We start from the raw sequence: 14,988 nt of genomic DNA, 5'->3' as shown, positions 1-14,988 counted from the left end.
GTGTGTGTGTGTGTGTGTGTGTGTGTATGGATGTGTGTTTGTGTGTGTGTGTTTGTGTGTGTGTTTGATTTGTGGATCCAATGAGTTCCTGGGCTGGTGCTTGGAAGCACTTGACTGGCCGGGAGCACAAAGCAGGCAGCAAACACTCACTCTACAGTCACCACATTCTCTTCCTCTATTTTTAAAGAACATGGAGTTTTAGGTTGTTGTTTCTTCTTGGGCTCAGTTGAATCCAGGCTTACCCATGTGTTACACAGGTGTTCCTCCACTAAGCTACGTCTCCCACCCTTGCTTGTTCAGTTTATTTATTTTAAAGCTCTTCTGCAGGCAGAAGAGGAAAGTTTGACCTTTCACATGCAAAATACATTGTAGAAAATTTAATAACTTATTGAGACAGCGACTGTTTCTTTCAGCCATCTAATACATTTATTCTATGACTTTGTCATGTTGTTGTTCTAACTGCTTTATCTAAGGGAGACTCCACATAAAAATGGTGTTTCCATTGCTTGGAACATGAAAGGCAGATGGAAAGCCAGCATTATTGTGCACATGTTAGATAGTTAAATTTTGAATTCTCCTGTATGTCTGTGCTCATTTTGTAGATTAAAATTTGGCTGCTCAGAGGTAAGGAGTGGGCATAGTTGAGGGATATACTGAGGGAGGGTGGGCAGAAGAAAAATCACATACCAGGTCTCAATCTACCTCCCTAGAAAATTTCTTTGATTTGCACTATAACATTTCTGTTTAATAAATAAGTTACCATTCATCAATAAACAATGGTTATTGTTTATTAATGCCTGCAAATCAGTGAGGTAAGTAGTCACTATTACAAAGGTACTTTCTGAAGTTGCTCTAGGAAGTAGTTTTACAGAGACCCCCTACATTCAATTTTGCTAAGTAAGTTGTTCAAACATTAGCCTTTCTTACCAAATACTTTGCTCACTCTATCACAAACAGGTACAGAGAAAAAAAATGTGGGATATCTGTACTCACGAGAAAAATCACAGTAGCACAAAATCCTGCCACCTGCTGATGGACTTAGAGATTGCTGTATTGAGTGAAACAGGCCAGGTTGATATTCTCACTGAATTATAGAAACCAAGAAATCAAACTTGTGGAGGAAGAAAAGAATGCTCGTTCCCAGCGACTTGGGAGAGCAGGAGAGCAGAAAGGAGGTCAACCAGAAGTGTGGGAGGAAGCACCTTCAGTTCTTAGCAAACACAGCTGGCTGTTGGTTACAATAGTCCATGCTGGGATGTTTTCAGTTGACTAGAACAAAAGATGAGCCCCTCCATTCCCGGCAGCACATCAAGATGGCTGGTGTAGGGGAGCAGAAGGGCTTAGCAGCTTCCTCTTATTGCTGCTAATTATGTTCCTGTGCTGAGTTACCAGGGATGAATCAGCAAAGGATGAAAATAAAAACCCCATAGTGATTATAAATTTGTCACCTCAAATTTTTGAAAATTTCATACAAATTTGGAATTTTCTTATCTTTGTTTTTATTTGAAAATTTTATTTTCATGAAGTGTTCTTTTTTGGTTCATGTTTTTATATGAAATTCTCATTTGTTTGATAACATCAGTTTTCCTTTGCTGAATGTTTGTACGGCGCCCTTCTCCCCTGTCATCCCAGGCATCTCTTTTATTTTGTGTCTTGCATAGAACACATGGTTAAATTATAAAACCCTTTTAATACGAGTATGTATTTACATTTACTATCACAAAGTAATTATTGATATACCTGGCTTTTGTTCTATTGTATTGCTATGTTATTTCTTTTAGTTCCCATTTTTGATCCTTCATTTTTCAGTCTTCATTTGCATCAACCCACACGAGAGCATTTCGTTATTTGTCTTGGAGTACGTTCTAACATTCATGCACAGAAAAATGTGTATGTGTAACAGGCACAGTGAAACACATCTCACATCTATACAAGTCATCCTTGTGTAATGTGTAAAAGACAGGCTTCACTACAGTCAAAAGATAGTACAGCTGTTTCTCTAGGAAATTTTAAGACACTTATTACTGCACAAAGAAAATTCATGCCCAGCAGCCAGCTCCCTTTATGCCAAGACACATTGACCCATACTCAACACTCATGTAGTGTGCATTCCTCCACAACTGGTTGCCAAGCTGTGGCTCTCTTTAAGTGTAATACTTCCAGTGCTTATTATGGTCCAAAAGATGCCTGTCTGCCTGTAATTTGTTCTCCCTTTTCTTTTTCTTTCTCTCTCTTTTCCCCTTTCTTTCTTTGAAATTGCTGTGTAGATAAGGATGGTTTCTAACTCCTGAATGCCCTTCTGGATCCGCTTTCCAATTTCTTCATTTTTTTTCTGTGAGCATTTGTATATATAATTCATGTGGCCATATGTGATATGACAATTCTGTTTATTATCTAAGGAACTGTAAAGTGTTTACCAGAGCATATATCCCAACTTTGTAGACTTTTTTTTTTGATAGAACTGAATTCACAAATTCCTTTACATATTGTTAACTGAGAGTTTATAGGATTACCATGCCTTATATATATATTGGTCTTGTTTTCCTGGTTTGTATAATTTTGTCTTTGGTTTTTATGTATTTATTAATCCCTCTTTTACTTAATACAATTTTCATTTATTTGTGTGTGCATGTGTGCATGTGTGGGATGTATACATGTGTGTGTGTTTGTATGGGGGATGTGTACATGTGTGTGCATTTGTGTGTGTGTATAGGAGGATGTGTACATGTGTGTGTTTGTGTGTGTGTGGGGGATGTGTACATGTGTGTGTGTTTATGTGTGTGTATGGGGGGATGTATACGTGTGTGTGTGTGTTTATGTGTGTGTATGGGGGGATGTGTACGTGTGTGTGTTTGTGTGTGGGGGATGTGTACATGTGTGTGTGTGTGTTTGTGTGTATGTATGTGTGTGTGTATGTGTGTATGTGCGAGTGTGTGTGTGTGTGTGTGTGTGTGTTTAGTTCAGAGGACAATTCATAGGAGTTGGTATTCCTCTTCTGCTCCGTGGATGTCAGGTAGGGATCTCAGGTGGTTAGCTTTGTTGGTAGCATCTTTACCCATGCAGCATGCCCTCTCTCAAATTCTTTATTTTGAGACTATTGAGTCAGAGAATATTTGGGGTTCACAGAGACGCAGAAGGTGAGATCTCTACCATGGGACTAATTTGCTCTTAATGAAAGTCCACAAACTCATAAATAATGCACCCAAATCCATGCTCCAGATCATAATCAAGAACTAGGTTAGGAATCTTGGATTGCCGTCACAGCTTACTGCAGACTGAGTGGTTTGAACAACTGATAACAATTGTCCCAACAGGGCAGATATCCAGTGAGGTCCCTTGTGTGGTTTATTCCATGGCACCTACAGGTCCTTCAGAACTAAGACCCCACGTTTATGATGGGACTGAATAATGCTACCTTTCTCCTGAAACTCCCTGTTTTCAAACACAGTAACTTAGGGAGCTTAAGCTTCAGCGGATACGTACCAGAGCAAGCAGAGGCACTGTAACCGTCCTGGCTTGAGGGCTGATTCTTCAGGCCCTGCCTGCCTCTCATAACCACACCTCTCTGCCCACCTCCTGCTATTTGCCACGCCTCGCTCCTGGTGCCAGTTACATCGGAAGTCCCGCCTCTACAGAGACAAAGAAGCTGCTGATGGGGCCTATATGCTGATGAACTTGGGGGAGGGGTTTTGCCTCACCTATTCTACCTGTTGGCTTGTAAAAAAGAGATTATTATTAAATCCAAGATGGCTGAGTGATCACACTTGAGTGCTGTCTAATTTTGATCTTTCCACGTGGACTAAGGTAACATTTATGGCTAGCCAATTCCCTCCTAACTCCCTATGTCCAGAAAACCCTTTTCTATGGTTACCGCTGACCAGTAACAAGGCACAGGTTAGCCTGTGATGACATCCATCCCTGGAACTGGAGAACAATGAATCTTCAAAATGTTATTATGAAATTAAGAAGTCAATAGTCTAAGCAAGAAAAAGAGACAGAGATCATGCTCTCAGCTTAAAAATTCAATTCATCCATCTTTAGATTCCTATTTTCTCTTTTTACTCAAGCCAATTGAGCCATTCTAATGAATTTTTTATTTCTCCTGTAGGGTCTAAAAGTTGTATTACTTAAAAACTCCTTTGTTTCTTTATGATATTCTGAATTGATTCAGATATCCTTTTCTCAAAATTTGCTTTTATTATCAATTTATTTATTCTCTGTATTTTGTATGTATGTAGGTCAATCTTTTTAAGTCTTTGATGAATTTGATGTCTGCACTGTTGCCGGAAATATTAAAAGAAAAAAAAATAGCACCAACCTGCTCTATACCCAAGTACTCTCTGCCCCTTGGTCTCACGGCTTCTCAGCTAACCTCAGTTGGCAGTCTTTCCTTCTCCAGTTTGCCTGCCTCAGACCTCCCATACCTTCTCAGCCATTGACCCCCTGTGGTCAGCAGTCACAATTTCCCTTAAATCCAGTAAATCAAAATGCTAGAAGCTTATAATTAATCAGCCAGGTTTATATATCATAAATTCTCTATTCTCAAGATGCCCAAACAATAATTTCAGGGCCAACTGATGATAATATAAATTACCCACCTAGATACGACAAATTGTCCTGTAATTATCCATCCCTTGTAAGATATTCATAGCTCCTGTGGCTATTTGAAGCCATGCAGAATCTGGATTGTCTTGTTTCTCCTCTATCTTCCTTCCTTCTCCTCTGTCCCCGTCTCTGAAACTCTTTGCTCTGCCTCCCTTTTCCCTGTCCAATCACAAGCTTCTGGTATTAATATTTAAAGTGATTGGACAGGGAAAATTCTGCTACACTATATAATTAACTCTGCTTTTTTTCTAGAGTTAGTCTTATTTTACTGTTCTTTATATGGCTCATTAAAGTTGAATACTTACTAATCATAACATGGTTATGTTGAAAATAAGATTTTTTTTTTCTGCTCTGGGGTAGTTTCATACTTTTGTTGTCAAAAGACAGTAGTAGAACACCTTTTTGGAGATGTCTCAACTTATGAGGTTGATTATTGTTTCAGTGTGCACTTATTGCTGTCTGCTGCTGTAATTAATTTCTTTTATGTTGCTGTGATAAATTATAAAACAGTCTTATAAAAACAACTCAAGAGATAAAGGATTCATTTTGGCTTATCGTATCAAGAAAATAGAGTCCATAGTAGGTGGGAAGACGTGGCGTCTGGAAGAAGAAGCTGGCTACTCACATTGTACCCTCACACAGGAGGTAGACTCTGAACAGCAAGTGAGACCAAGTTAGAATATATCAAAGTCTTTGAGCTTCCTCTGGAATCTTTCCAAACATCGCCCACAGTTGGGGACTGAGTATTTAAACACATGAGTGTATGGGGGCATTTTATACTCAAATCACAACAGTAGCTTCAGTTCACATTCACCAACTGCTTGGATAGAGATTTTCTTGATAGCCTAGTATCAGACAAACAGACAGACAGAAAGAAGACACACACACACACACACACACACACACACACACACACACACACACACCTAAAAGGGCACAACAACCTTCCTGCTTTATGCAGAGTGGCTCTGGGTTGAGACCAGGCCTGCTGATATCCAGTTGCTCTGGGGAGAAAGTTCAATCTTCTCAGGACATTTCTAAGCACATGGCTGGCCTAGGCAGACATTTGTGACTTTTTCTTTCTTTCTTGATTTCTTCCTTTTTTCTTTCTTTCTTTCTTTCTTTCTTTCTTTCTTTCTTTCTTTCTTTCTTTCTTTCTTTCCTTCTCTTTATTTTCTGAGTTTTATTTTTTCTTTTATTGGATATTGTATTTATTTATATTTCAAATGTTATCCTCTTTCCAGGTGTCCCCTATGGAAACTCTCTGTCTCCCCCCACCTTCCCCTGCTTCCATAAGTGTGCTCCCCACCCACATACCCACCTCTGCCTTCTTGACTGGCATTCCCCTACACTGGAGCATCGAACCCCATCAGGCCCAAGGGTCTCTCCCCTCACTGATGTCCACAAGGCCATCCTCTGCTACATATGTGGCCAGAGCCATGGGTCCCTTCATGTGTACTCTTTGGTTAGTGGTCTTGTCCCTGGGAGCTCTAGGGGGATCTGGCCAGTTGACAATGTTGTTCCAAAGCCCCTCAGCTTCTTCAGTTCTTTCTCCAACTCCTCCACCAGGAACCTCATGCTCAGTCCAATGGTTGGCTGCTGTGAGCATCTGCCTCTGCATTTGTCAGGCTCTGGCAGAGCCTCTCAGGAGACAGCCATATCAGGCTCCCATAAGTAAGCACTTCCCAGCATCCACAATAGCATCCAGGTTTGGCGATTTCTATATGGGATGGAGCCCCCGGTGGGGCAGTCTCTGGATGGTCTTTCCTTTAGTCTCTGCTTCATACTTTGTCACCATATTTCCTCCTGTGAGTATTTTGTTCCCCCTTCTAAGAAGCACTGAAGCATCCACACTTTAGTCTTCCTTCTTCTTGAGCTTCGTATGGTCTGTGAATTATATCTTGGGTATTCTGAACTTCTGGGCTAATGTCTACTTATCAGTAAGTGCATACTGCATGTGTTCTTTTGTGACTGGGTTACTTCACTCAGTATGATATTTTCAAGTTCCATCCATTTGCCTTTGAATTTTATGAAGTCATTGTTTAGCATATACCCAGAAAATGCTCCAACATGCAATAACGACACATGCTCCATTATGTTCATAGCAGTCATATTTATAATAGCCAGAAGCTGGAAACAACCCAGATGTCCTTCAACAGAGGAATGGATACAGAAAATGTGGTAAATTTACACAATGGAGTACTACTCAGCTATTAAAAACAATGACTTCATTTGTGACTTCTTAAGTATCCTTTATGTATGTAAGCAGGTGCATAGGATGTTCCATTTCTAAAGAATCTTGTCTCAGCTTTTCTTTGGGCTGTTGGTGGTCTTTTATGTAACTCCATCTATAATGTTAAATACTGAACATGTGTATTTTGCTATCATTGATCACTGTCATGAGAAATGCTACCTTTCTCCTTGTCTAATGTTTGATTCAGAGTGTAGCAAACCAGTTATTCAAACATTTCAACTAGATTAAAACACACACACACACTCACACACTTCAAATAAGATATCTGTATTCATCAGTTTTTCTCATTTCCTGGAACAAATACCAAAAGAACAATTTAATGAAGGGGTGATATTTTTTGACTCATGTATTTTCAGAAGACTTGGTTCGTGGTTGCTTGGCCCTGCCCTGGGACAGAACTTCATTACAGTGGAGCCATGTGGAGAAGTGATTTACCCCACAACCCATATGAAAGAGTGAGATGACAAAAGAGAAGGCCCAGGGCTGAGGGGCAACCTTCCTGGGTATTTGCAGTATTTAGTTCTTCGAGATAACTCCCATTGTTGAAGTGTGCACCACTTTCCCAAAATAGCACCAGCAGCCTGGAGCCCACAAGGTCAACACAAGAGCTTTCAAAGAAACATTTATGTTTAAGCTATAACTGTGTTTTGTTCTATTAACTCCCAGGATAAAAGGAACTGGGCTGGCATTGTTGAAAGCCAAGAAGGTAACTGGATAGGGGAGGGTTTGAGGCAAGTTAAATACTATCTAGCTCTGCTATCATTTTGAAGATGTTTCCTTCTTGACTTGGAGTTTGCCTGAGTCCTGTAAATCTTTGTTTTTGAAGCTCCCAGTAAATTGTTTAGAAGCATCTGCCTTCTCAGTGTCTCTGGAAGAGGGACTATTTGCAGTTCTATAGTATATCACTTTGCTGATGGATTCCACAGAGTTCTTAACTAGTCAAACAATTAATTTTCCAAGTTTCTACCCATCTTCTGGCATTTTATGTTAGAAAAGATATGTTGAAAAATAAAAAAATAAATCAAAGGTTTGCAGTGTCTACTATAATCCAAAAGTCTAGTATTTTTTCTTTGAGTTATAAATAAGATTAAATCCTAAAGATTCAGGGTCAGTGGTAGCATTGGCTTTTAGAAATTATTTATATAATACTTCTTGATTATAGCAAGATTTATAGAGAAACTCTTATGAGGTTCGACTCGATTTCCCTGTAGAATCTGTTATTGCCTTCGTACTTCTAAAGCTCTATCAGACATCTGATTTGTCACTCTACTTCCTTCAAGTCAAAAAGTTACTTGTTTTCAATTCAGTGCATGATACTCTTTTCAGTTTCTGATACAGAATATAAAATAATTTGTCTTCATTTAAAAAAATTAAAGTGATTTTAGGAATTTCTTGCACCTTTCTTTTAAAAGAAATGACATCTTCTCTTCTGAGAAACTGCCACATGTGGACATTGAAACTGTCTTTGTGAAGGTAATTTTCAAAATCATGTTGATTTAATCAACTCAATTAATGTTGTAATTATAAAATATCCTCACGAATAGGCTTGGAAGTTTGGGTTTTACTTCCAATTACCTTTTCAATTAACAAAAAGTGCTTCATGGATTAAAAAAAGTGTACTAATAGGATTACTGAGAAGAAAAGGGTCATTTTGAGAGAATGTCGACCTGAAACATTTAAGGGATTTTTTTAAAATAATGAAACAAGGTTAGCCATTAGAGACAAATGGACTTTTTCTGGTGTCTCCTGACTAGACGAATGTACCAGAATGTCAATATTCATGTGAATCAATAACTGCTTAATAACATGACATCATTAGACATGCATTTCATAAATATTTACAGTTCTGATTTTATATTTAAATATCATAATAAGGTATCTGCTTCATATTAAGTATATAATGTGTAGAAAAATATAATGAAAAAATGCACCACATTCTGTAGTCTAAGGAGCAGGGATCTTTTCATTGTTGTGGGTGCAGAAGCCGTACTTAGCTTAGCCCTGGGGAAGGTCAAAGGTTGTGTTTGTTCGTCCTCCTCAGGCTGAACAGAGCAACCTAGAACTCAGTGTTTATTATTATTATTATTATTATCATTATTATTATTATTATTATTATTATTATTACTATTATTATTCTCAGAATCTTTGCCCTTATATAACTCCTTGTACACATGTCAGCTGGTTTCTGAATTGAAAGGTATTAGTAAGACTTTTCAGAACTTTTAAGACAACTTTATTCTTTACTCAGTGGGCTCTCTTTAGATAGGATAGGAATCAGAATTTATGCTACATATAAATCTATAGATCTTTTGAATTTTTTGCTATGGTATTTATTAGTTTTCTAGTTTTTCTGCTTAGAAAAGATTTTTTCCATTGCTTTAAAGTGTGCATGTGTGTGCGTGTGTGTAGGTGCTGGTATGTCCATGTGGGTGAAAGGGTCTTTGGAGGCCAGAGCTGTCAGATCTCTGTGGAGCTGAACTTTACAGCCAGTTGTGAGCGGCCCACTACCGATACTGGGAAACCAAGTTGGCTACTCAAGATCAGTAGATGCTTTTAAACGGTTGAGCCATCTTTCCAGTCCTGATGGTGAGAGACCAAAGTTTGGGTTCAGAGTACATCTTAGAGAACCTGACCTAAGTTTGAACTCAAGGCTGGTACATAGCATTAGTTGCCAAGTTACCCGCCCGTGCCCCCCCCCCTCCTCGCCGCCACACACAAAACCCAAGCCTAGCTCCAGTTCCTAGGCTAACCCCAATAAGACCTGCATCTCCAGGTTAATTTTCCCCAACAAACATTCCTGTAGCACCAGTATCTAGGTTACATGCCTGCCTTATCCCTCCCTCCCCCGCCTAACAACCACCAATCAGGAAGAAATCAGAAGTTAAGTTTATGGTTTGGCTCCCAGCACCAGCCAATTGTGCTAAAGGCCACGGCAGCACATGAGTAGATGCTTGTTAGGCTAGAAACACTAACCCCCTCCCTTGCTGTTTTCTATTAAACCTTGCCCCATGAGTGTTCGGGGCTCTTCTCCACCAAAACTCTCCTGCGGGCTGGCAGTGGGTTGAGCCCAAGCTAGAGCTTGTGAAGAAAAACTCTTTTGCGATTGTATCAGATCCGCTCCTGACTAGTCTTCCAGGGTTCACAAATGTTTCATGGCAGAACAATGTTTACTACTTTTCAACGATTTGAGAACATGGGGTAAAATTTCATCCTTTGTTAGATTAAAAATGATGAATTTATTTCAACTGCATTCGAACTAACTATATATTATGTGGACTTGCTGGCCAGCCAGTCTAACTAATCAGGAAGCTCCGGTTCCTGTGAGAGGCCTTGTCTCAAGCATATTCACCCTTGGCTTATACACACCACCACCATCACCATCACCTCCACCACTACTATCACTACCAGCAGCAGCAACAGTAACAGCAACAAAAACGTTTACTAATATCAGGCCAAGATTCCAGATATTTTCTATAATAAGTGTTAGACATGATCTTCTATAAGTCCCTGAAACAATGTGTGTGAAAGTGTTTATTTACCCAAATTTGTTTGAGTAAGTCAGCAGGGGTTTGATGATTCAGCTTATCTTCTCTCTCACTTGTCCTGTGTTACTGATGTTCTCGATGGGAAAATGCCAACAACCCTGGTGTTATAAAACATTTTTCTGTGTTTTAATATGGAAATACTATACTCATGTTCTTTCCAAATGGACTGAGACTTTAGACCAGTGGCTCTCAACATCGCTAATGCCATAGCCCTTTAATACAGTTCCTTACATAGTGGTAACACCTAACCATAATTTCTTTGTTTCTACTTCATAATTATAATTTTACCAGCTATGAATCCTAATGTAAATGTTTTTAGAGGTAGAAGTTTGCCAAAAGGGATGGTAGCCAACATGTTCAGGTTGAGAACTGCTGATTTAGACAGAGGTAGTTTTCATTAAAGTAGTTTCTAGAGAACAGGTTTGTCTTCCATCCGTCTTTCCTTCCTTCTTCCTTCCTTTCTTTCTTTCTTTCTTTCTTTCTTTCTTTCTTTCTTTCTTTCTTTCTTTCTTTCTCTCTTTTTTCCTTCCTTTCTTCCTTTCATTAATCATTTTATCTGTTTACATTTCAAATGATATCACCTTTCCTGGTTACCCTTCCACAACACCCTCCCATCCCATCCCTCCTCTTCCCCCTCCCCTTCGCCTCTATGAGGGTACACCTCCAACCACTCATCCACTCCTGCCTCACTCCTCTAGCATCCCCCTACACTGGGGGCAGCAACTCTCCACAGGACCAAAGGTCTTCTGTCCCATTGGTGTTAGATAAGTCCATCCTCTGTTACATATGTATTTGGAGCCATGGCTCCCTCCATGTATACTGTTTAGCTGGTGGTTTAGTCCCCAGAGTTCTGAGTAGTCCAGTCAGTTGACTGTTCTTCCTATCGGGTTGCAAAACCTTCAGCTCCTTTAGTCTTTCCCCTAGCTCATCAATTGTGATTCCCAGGCTCAGTCTGATGGTTGGCTGTGAGTATCTGCATCTCTATTGGTCAGGTGCTGGTAGAACCTCTCAGGAAACAGCCATACCAGGCTCCTGAGATCAGGTTTTAATAGCATAAATAATTGCAAATAGTTCTTAGATAGGTTACAAGATTTTTTCTGTTGCCTGGGAATTCCAGCTTCCTTAAATGTGTGGACTTTTAATCCTTATGTGAGAATGCTAAGGAGGGAAAACATATTTAAACCACTGAGTAGCAAACCCTAGCATCTTATGATTCTCAATATTTTTTTTTTAGATGTAGATAATAGATATTTCTTAGGCATTATCTGTAAACGGGTTCCAGGCTTTTGTAGCTCCCAGAGCTTAGCAGAACTGACTCCATGGTGGAAGTACTATTCAGGGTATAAATCTCAGCATGTAGACAGTACCACCTGCCAAATGAAAACACAGACCTGATCCATCAATGTCCACAGTTCTTGGAAAGTCTCTAAATGTATCAACCTTGCATTTTGGCTTCTGTAGTTCCACTTCTGGCTAACTGTTCCTGTTAACTGAAGTATGTCAACCCAGAACATGTCCTTTTGTGCTTAAAAGCTGCCTCCTGAGAAAGGCTCAGTGCTACCTGGGATCCCAAACACCCAGGGTAGTCCCTGGCTGCCTTATAGAGAATTGCTATTGGCTTAAACTGATGTCTGAGTAGTCTTTTGTGGGAGGGAAGAACTCCACAACATTTCTAGAGGTTCCACCAAGATCTCAGAGACCAGACCTCAAGGCACAGGGATCTTTGAGCTTCTCGGATTGAGGAAGAGTAAGAGTGCAGTAGTTAGGGGACTCCTAAGAGGTGCCTGAGCTGAGATGGACCAGGTCCCCAGGGTTCCTTCTAATCAATTGTTACCTAATGTTTCAACTTCAGAGAGGTTACAATTTCAACTCCAAAGAAAGTGTATTGTAAAGTCACCTGTCTCTCACCTAGGAGGTAAGTCTGCTTAAGTTGCCTTCTGTTTGCACATATAGGAGAGGTTTAATGCAACTACTGATTCAGTGTCTGGGAAACATGTGAGACATAAATGGATTTCCCTGTCTGTTGAGGTATATGAGTATTCGGTGGCCACTCCTTGTTGTTGAAATTATTTAATCCTGATCCAGGGTTTCTACCCTGCTTTTGACCCTTTAGTTCCTAGATGAAAGACACACAACCTTTACATTTACAATAAGCCTTAAACAGCACAAGAGCTGGCCAGTTGCCTACCTTTCATGCTAATAGAATCTACTTTCCTACCGATAACTATTTACTATTTACTATGTTCCATCTGGGCTACTCTTAACTCCAATTGGCCAACCCTCAGGGCCATGTTTTTATGACTCACCTAACCTATAGTGGCTTCTCCTTCATCTTCCTTACCTTCTTCCTCTCCTCATGTTTACCCTCCAACCACAAGCCTGTGAAATCTAAACACAACCTATGTTTCTTCTGCCCAGTAATTGGCATCTGTATTTACTAATCAGTAATAACTTGGGAACGGAATCACTTAGTGTCTCTGTGTGGACTCTCATCTCTGGGGTAACCAATCTTGGGCACCCAGTATTGGCATTAGAATACAAACAGCATCAAGCCAACCCACTATAACCCCTGGTTATCATGCATCCCTCCCTCTCTTCTGTCCTCCCTCCCTTCTCCCTCCCCCTCTCTCTCCCTCCCTTCTCTCTGTATGTATGTATTTTTCTATATCTTTTTGTCAATTCTGTTTCCTTGTATTGACCAGTGGCTTTCTCTGGTGTGAGGATCCCCTGGCTTAAGACCCTTTGACCCTTTTGTGTTGGGGAATCAAACCTTTTTATGTCTACCACTTTGCACAGAAAACCTAAACAAGCAAATAAACAAGTAAACCAGCAGGTGTTCCACTCTGGGAGCAGAAGTATTTGCTTATTCTTTTGCTTGACTTCAACACATGGTCAGGGCTGGTCCTTGCATGAAGGTGAGAGCTGAGCCTCTCATCCAAGGCTCCCTGCCATTTAAGTGGAATGTAGACCATTCCCCCAGGTGAGCCTCCCCTCTGAAGTCGTGCCTGCTCTAATTGGCCCCAGAGAAGGGGAAAAGTTCCCCTGGGCTGAGCCAGAAGAGAAAGCATTCCTTTCTCTTTTATGGCTTGCATTGCCTTTTAAACTAATGGTCTAACTAATTAGAAATCTTAAGACTCATGAATCTCTGACATTAGTAAACAAACAAACAAACAAACCCCCATAGGTTAGAAGAGATATACCTGCCAAACAATGTAGCCTAGAGAGAGCATAAGTTTCCTTCTATCCAACACTGACCAATGAAACTTTAAACACTTTTTCCCTAGGTCCTTCTAAAAAGGATTAAAGACAGCTGCTAAAAAGATTTCCTTTGTCAGCCAGTCAGCCCCAGATATTAGAAATGAGTTTTAAAATTTTGAAAAATGTAAAGGTATAAATAGGTCTCAGTTGCTGAATGTATTTCAAAAGATGTTTAACAGCAGAGAACTGATTGGAACAAGACCTTTTGTGTGAACTGGAACGCCTTATCATCTTTCTGATAATGAGACACAGACTTACAGACACCCAGCAAAATGTTGGTGTCTTACTCTCTGTCAGAAGAATCCCTCTTAGCTGAAAAAGTTCTGCCTCCAATCAAAACACACAGTTGGACTATGGTTCAGATTGACAATGATTCCCAGGTGTATGGGCAGAAACGAACCCTCACAGGAACAGTATAACACCAAGCTCCTATGGTTAGCTTCAACTTCCCCTGTCTAAATTGAACAGTGTCCAATGATCCTGGAAACAAAAGGGGAAATTTCAGTCCATATTGCCTAATATAAAGATATTGACATCTGGGTGTCTTGCCAGCCACCCTGGAATACACCTCTCCTACCTGTGAAGAAACAGGGGACCTCTGATTCCCATGAGTGTAATTCTTACAAAGAAATAGGTGTATACTGTCTTGGAGCTGAAAGATGCATTCTTCAGCCTCCGTTTGGCTATGGTGAGCAAATCCATCTTTCCTTTTAAATGGATAGACCCAGAGGGAGGTTACAGCTGGCAACTTACCTGGGCAAAATTGTCCTAAAGATTTAAATACTGAATTCCTGCCTCTCCATCAGAGGTTTCCTGGGAAAATAGATTATGAAGGGCTATCGAGTGACTGCTGCAAGAGTTACAGACCAAGGGCTACAGAATATCAGCTAAGAAAGCCCAACTTTGTATATGAGAGACGACCTATTTGGCTGCCAGCTGAGAGGAGGCAAATGGAGCCTGGCTCTGAGTAGGATTGCTGTCATCATCCTTTAGATTCCAACTCCGAAGACTAAACGACAGGTTTGAGAGTTCCTAGGTTCAGCTAGGTACTGCTGCCTGAGGATACCAGAGTTTGTGGAAATTGTCAGGCTAAGGCACATCAGCAGAAAGTGGTTCACTGAGCCCCTCCCTCATCTGAGCTGAGATTAACAGCTCTAGTTGGTCATCAATGGGAAGAGAGACCCTCGGTCCTGTGAAGGCTTATGCCCCAGTGGAGGGGAATGCCAGGACCTGGAAGTGGGAGAGGGTGGGTGGGTGAGCAGGGGGAGGGAGGAGGAAACAGCGTTTGTTTTTTGTTTTTGTTTTTGATATTTTTTCAGTGGGGTA

Source organism: Mastomys coucha, unplaced genomic scaffold (assembly GCF_008632895.1).
Source record: "Mastomys coucha isolate ucsf_1 unplaced genomic scaffold, UCSF_Mcou_1 pScaffold13, whole genome shotgun sequence".
Classification (NCBI taxonomy): domain Eukaryota; kingdom Metazoa; phylum Chordata; class Mammalia; order Rodentia; family Muridae; genus Mastomys; species Mastomys coucha.
Note: the sequence above shows the minus strand (reverse complement) of the source record.